This window comes from Schistocerca serialis, chromosome 1, assembly GCF_023864345.2.
Source record: "Schistocerca serialis cubense isolate TAMUIC-IGC-003099 chromosome 1, iqSchSeri2.2, whole genome shotgun sequence".
Taxonomy (NCBI): domain Eukaryota; kingdom Metazoa; phylum Arthropoda; class Insecta; order Orthoptera; family Acrididae; genus Schistocerca; species Schistocerca serialis.
Window position 1 is genome coordinate 1,099,463,868 of NC_064638.1, and position 6,910 is coordinate 1,099,470,777.

Sequence of the window (6,910 nt, forward strand, 5' to 3'; positions counted from 1 at the left end):
CACCTCGTCACGCGCAAATAACGCAAGTGTTGCAGCCACGGCGTGCGGAATGATAGGTGCGTTGGTTCAGATTGATCGGTCACTGCGTGGGGACCTTTCAGCCATGATTTTACTCACTGGGGTTCTATTTCTCTTTACTCACTAACCCTCCTATGCTGTAATCACCAACACTTCAATTCCGCGATTAGCAGTCAGTTAACATGATTTCTTGTTCGTCCAGTCCATTTTATGAGAGCTTTACCAGTCTTTCCCTTCGAAGTTCCACAGTTATCACACGCTCATATTTGTATACGGACGCATTCTCCCATGATGAGTATTTAACCCTTGTTTGTTCTGAGCAGTCATTGAAGTCATAACAATACATACCTAATTTGTAACCTTTGTTTCATTACAATAGCTGATACTTCCCATCGCTACTTAGTAATTGTTATTGTTTAATCGGGGCACACAACTACAGTTCAAATGTTAGGGCGAACCGTTACTTCAGTTTCCGAGAGGACACTTCCCTTAGATACAACTGGACCGCCGGCCGGGGTGGCCGAGCGGTTCTAGGCGCTACAGTCTGGAACCGCGCGACCGCTACGGTCGCACGTTCGAATGCTGCCTCGGGCATGGATGTGTGTGATGTCCTTAGGTTAGTTAGGTCTAAGTAGTTCTAAGTTCTAGGGGACTGATGACCTTAGAAGTTGAGTCCCATAGTGCTCAGAGCCATTTGAACCATTTTAACAACTGGACCGTAGTGGGGGACACGTAGAGAGGCGACAGATACTCAGTTCATTTCAGTAGCAAAACAAGTCGACTATAGCTTCACCCCAGAGCAGCCCTGCAAGCCCCGTATCTTGTACACACTGAATAATGTTTCCTTCCTAGTACGTCGTATATTCACAATAAATTTGCTATCCTTTCTGACTTTGAAACTTTATTGGCCAGCATTGTGCACTGAACAGGGTCTTTTTTTCTTTCGAAAGTCATTCAACTCCATTCCCAAACTGTGCGGCAGTGGTACGGCAATCGTGTTAATGTAATAGAGAGAATTCAGTCGTAGTTGCAAAAAATGTGGGATTTATTAATTATTCATTTGCGACGCGTTTCGGCTGTATTGAAAAGCATCTTCACATAATCTAGGAAAATTACAAAACCCGGTACAAATATGGTGACCATATACAAAAAATTCTAAAACAACAAAACAACGTAAAAATAGTTTAACCTTATAACATATAAGTTGGCAACGGCCTTGCCGCAGTGGATACACCGGTTCCCGTCAGATCACCGAAGTTAAGCGCTGTCGGGCGTGGCCGGCACCTGGATGGGTGACCATCCGGGCCGCCATGTGCTGTTGCCATTTTTCGGGGTGCACTCAGCCTCGTGATGCCAATTGAGGAGCTACTCGACCGAATAGTAGCGACTCCGGTCAAAGAAAACCATTGTAACGACCGGGAGAGCGGTGTGCTGACCACACGCCCCTCCTATCCGCATCCTCAGAGAGGATGACACGGCGGTCGAATGGTCCCGATGGGCCACTTGTGGCCTGATGACGGAGTGCTAATAACATATAAGTTACAGGTCCTAAATTGCGTCTGATTTGGGGGGGGGGGGGGGGAGGATGGTAACTGAAGAGTGCACCAGCTCTCATAGTATGAAATATAAAGTTTAACACTTACCGAACTGTGGGTAAATAATTATCTCCTGACATTAGGAGTCAAACGCATAAAATTACATCCAAGTGCATGTATAACGCCAAAATAAGCAACAATACCGGTGGTCACAATTTGTACCCAGAACAAGAACGACATAGGTCGTATACAACATTAGCAATAGCCATAAAAAAAGACACAGGCAAAAGGTTTACAGTAATGTGGTAACACAGCAGAAGCTGATAAAGATAAAATAGGACTCTGATATGGTAAAATTTATTAGGATTTTTTTAAAAGAAATACATGTTCTGTCAACCGCATAAAAAACCGTCATTTGGAGATGACGCCCCTTAAACACAAAATAGGGCCTGTTTACATCTGTTATATATGCACAACGTAATGTCGTTCTTGTTGTAGGTACAAACTGCGACCATCAGAATTGTTCCGTATTTTAGCGTTATACACGCACTTGGTGCAATCTTTCCTGGGTTAAATGTTATGCGTTTTATTCGTCATTTCATGAGATGAGTATCTCTATCCATAGTTCGGTAAGTGTTAAATTTTGTACTACCCATTAAAAATGCTACACCATGAAGATGACGTGCTACAGACGCGAAATTTAACCGACAGGAAGAATATGCTGTGATATGCAAATGATTAGCTTTTCAGAGCATTCACACAAGGTTGGCACCGGTGGCGACACCTACAACGTGCTGACATGAGCAAAGTTTCCAACCGGTTTCTCATACACAAACAGCAGTTGACCGGCGTTGCCTGGTGAAACGTTGTTGTGATGCCTCGTGTAAGGAGGAGAAATGCATACCATCACGTTTCCGACTTTGATAAGCGTCGGATTGTAGCCTATCGCGATTGCGGTTCATCGTATCGCGACACTGCTGCTCGCGTTGGTCGAGATCCAATGACTGTTAGCAGAATATGGAATCGGTGGATTCAGGATGGTAATACGGAACGCCGTGCTGGATCCCAACGGCCTCGTATCACTAGCAGTGATATGCATCCGTGTTTGGCGACATCGCGGTGAACGCACATTGGAAGCGTGTATTCGTCATCGGCATACTGGCGTATCACCCGGCGAGATGGTATGGGGTGCCATTGGTTACACGTCTCGGTCACCTCATGTTCGCATTGACGGCACTTTGAACAGTGGACGTTACATTTCAGATGTGTTACTACCCGTGGCTCTACCCTTCATTCGATCCCTGCGAAACCCTACATTTCAACTGGATAATGCACGACCTCATGTTGCAGGTCCCGTAAGGGCCTTTCTGGATACAGAAAATGTTCGACTGCTGCCCTGGCCAGCACATTCTCCAGATCTCTCACCAACAGAAGACGTGTGGTCAATGGTGGCCGAGCGAGCAACTGGCTCGTCACAATATGCCAGTCACTACTCTTGATGAACTGTGGTATCGTGTTGAAGCTGCATGGGCAGCTGTACCTGTACACGCCATCCAAGCTCTGTTTGACTCAATGCCCAGGCGTGTCAAGGCCGTTATTACGGGCAGAGGTGGTTGTTCTGGGTACTGATTTCTCAGGATCTATGCACCCAAGTCGCGTGAAAATGTAATAACATGTCATTTCTAGTATAATATATTTGTCCAATGAATATCCGTTTATCATCTGCATTTCTTCTTGGTGTAGCAATTTTAATGGCCGGTAGTGTATTTCATACTACAGGAGCAAATACAGTCTTTGATTACCAAACCCGCCCCCTCCCCACCCCCCCCCCCCTTCAAATGCAATTAAGGACTTGCAACTTCTGTGGTGCAGGTCTGAAGAATTTTTACGTGGTTTTGATGTTTTAGAATTTTTGTATATGGTCATTATATTTGTATTGGGTGTTGTTATTTTCCAAGGTTGTTTGAAGATGCCTTTCACTACAGGCGAAACGCGTCGCAATGAAGAACTAATCCATATTTATTGCAACCACGACTTAATTCCCTCCCTCTCCCCCTTTTCTTTTACTCAATCCAGCCGTCATATTCATGTATCTCACACTCTATGAAATTTTCCATGCTTGTGATCTACAAAAAATGCCCCTCCCCCCACTTTTTCTTTCTATTTTTCTTATTTGTTATTAATTTGACACTATTGTAGGTACTAAAAATCTCGACATTCGTCAGCCTCAAACCCAATTGATGGACGACAGGAGAGTCGCTGTTCCTACGACTGCCTCATCTGAGCAGCAAACGCCACATCGATCCGAGGAACAAGCCGCGAAGGCTGTCACGCGAAGCCGCGGTTGTGGCTCCGGAGATATCGACGCGGCGCGACGCAAAAAACGCAGCCGAGTCTGGCGGCGTGGCGCGGCTCCCTTTTCGGGACAAACGACCTTCACGCGGTGGGGCGCTCGAGCGTTGAGTATTTCGCGCCAAGTGAATAGTCGAGCCGTAAAGCCGCCCACGCACGGCACGTGTCTTTCATCCTGAAGCACGACAAACGCACCCCATCTCGGTTGGTGCACGCTCAGGAACGAATCTACACATCACACGGCGCGTATTGCTCAACGCGTTTTGCTACCGCTTTTCTCTCACCAGCGGTAGTCGTCGGCTGCATATGGCACGCAAATCACACAGTTTGATTCCGAAAATGGACACGCCCAAAACTGTAACGTAATCTCTGTTAAAACGCCCATCTGCTCCCTTTTATATATGTAGAGGGTAGCCGCGAGTGAAAATTTGTACCAACGTCGGGAATCGAGCCCGGGTCTTCTGCTTACTAGGCAGGTGCGTTAGCCTTGAAGTTACCTTGACACAGCGGTTCACACAACTGCACGGATTACACTGTCACTCCTCCCTCCTTGGTCCAAGTTCTCACTGCCGCCCCAGTCTACTTTAAATTCCCGCTTACACACGAACAGAATTCCCGGAGCTCTCCACGTTCTGGAATAGCACCTAAACATCGAACGTAAATGGGGGATCCAGCCTGAAACCCAGGTGCAGGTGCTTATGCAAATGAAATGACACAATTTCAGAAACTTTACTGGTCTCATACAGATACGATTTTAAATAAAATATGATTTTATCTACATTAACACAATCTTATTTACATAACATATAATTTTACACAAAATCATATCTGTATGACTTTTGCACAAAAGAGCGAGTTTCCTAAAGAATTAATTCGCTTATTGTACTTGCTTTTTTTACTTTACATGTGGCAAGGGCCTTATCGACCATACGCCTGCTCTATGAGCCTCTTCCACTTCTTCCTGTCCAATGCGCTGTTTGTCCAGTTGCTGTTGATGTTCATCCTAGTTGTGTCCTCCCGAAATTTATCCCGCCATCTGATTCTGGGTCTCCCTCTTCCTCTCGTTCCATCTATCGTTCTGCTGAATGCCATTCTTGGTAGTCTATTCTCTGTCATTCTTGCTATATGGCCTGCCAAATTCAACCTTCTCCTCTTGAGCACTTCGACGATGTTACGATGTTTCCTCTTAATTTTTCATTTCTTCTTTTTCTCCATTCCATGTTATTTTCGTCGTATACAAGTCCAAAAATTTTCCTTAGTACTTTTCTTTCGAATATTAACAGTTTTTCTTCATCTTTCTTTCTAAATATTAATGTTTCACATCCATATAACATCACAGGTATAATGGTCGATTGATATAAGCGGATTTTGAAGTTACTGCTAAGTGATTTTTTTCTTAGAATTTTGATGAAACTAAAAAGTGTCTTGTTTGCTGTTGATAAATGGGCATCTATTTCTATATCTGTTCTGTTGTTATTACTAAAAAGACTTCCTAGGTACTTGAAGTGGTCAACAGTCTTGAAATTGAATCCATCTACAGTCAGAGGTGCATATTTTCTTCTTAAATATGGGGCACACAATTGTAGTTTCTGTCTCCCAAATTATTTCTATTAACGCCTGTATTTCTAATTCCAGTTGTGAGCCTCCATTCTTTAATAACTCAGCGTATATATTGTCCTCGCCACAAGCCTTGTTATTCTTTAATTTCTTTATTGCTTGCTGTATTTCATTTACTGAAGGGGTTAGTAACAGTATCAGCTGTATCAATTGTGTCAGATTCTTCCAGTTTGAAGTATGAGTGTGGGTCATTGCAGTTGAGAATCTGTGAGAAGTATGTCTTTCATCTTTTTTGTATGTCACTTTTGTTGGTCAATATTTTCCCATACTGATCCTTTATAAACTGTTCCCTTTTATTGAATATACCAAAGGATTTTTTTATATTATTGTACGCAACATCGAATTTGGCTCTGTGGTTTATCGAAAAGTTGGACCTCTAGGGGCTGAAAGAAAACAGTATTAAAATGTCTAAGCAATGGACTGGATGTGATATCACTAGTTCTGGAGGAGCTCGAGCCCAGTAACAAACAATGTTGAGATAGAAGATATTTCATTACGAAGACAGTGCTGCGCTAGAGCAGCCGCAGAATTTTTAGCGGAGTCCCAACAAAAAACACTGGAAAATGTTTGCTTGAAAATCGTATCAAAGACAAAGAAATTAAGGCAGGAATCTTTCGCACTGCCTCTAACATGGAAAAGACAACCAATCTTTCAACGACTTAGAATCAATGAAGTAAATATTGGCCGATTATTCTGCACAGATGTGTGACAGTATCATTAGCCATATCACTGCAGAAATGAGAAAACGTATTGTACAGGAAATAACACAAGCGGAAGATACGTTTGCGATCTTTATCGACGATTAAGCTGCTTTAAGCAAAAAATCAAATCTAATTTTGTTCATTACAGTTTGCCTTTCACAACTGACTATCGAATCCCTTGTAAATTTATCAAGACAGTGCCAGTGTCTTATTCTGATTGTGAAACAGGTTTTTTTTTTCAAATTAATATGATCATTATTGACGGTAGAGCCTCTCTGTTAACAAAAACTGTTTCTGCACTATTTCTTAAGTTGCAGTCACTGACTCGTATGGACTCTACTGAGTACGTGCAATCTTGGCTGCTTCGTGGAGAGCACTCCGCTATGGACACCAACAGCAAGGGAAGAGAGAGAGAGGAGGGGTGTACAACAAAAACCTTTCAAAGATTTGGAAAGTTTTATAAACTGTACGTTAAAGCTTTCCCGTTTATAGTTCGAACTTACGTGTGTTCACCTTACTGTAATTCCTTTTTTGTAGCAAGTGGTAAATTGACAAATAATATTTAACTAATTAATAAAGCATGTAATAAAAGATTGTTGGTGCACATGGGAGTTTTTTTACCAGCACAAATTTTGTATTCACACCTTTAAAGCGCTCAGAAAAGAGTTGAAATAACTTTTTAAGGAC

At 42.9% G+C, this 6,910-nt stretch overlaps 1 pseudogene; it reads left to right on the top strand.

Annotated features, from left to right (window-relative positions):
- Positions 1-1,224: 1,224 nt before the first annotated feature.
- LOC126428103 (5S ribosomal RNA) lies at positions 1,225-1,342 on the top strand (annotated as a pseudogene).
- The last annotated feature ends 5,568 nt before the right edge of the window (positions 1,343-6,910 follow it).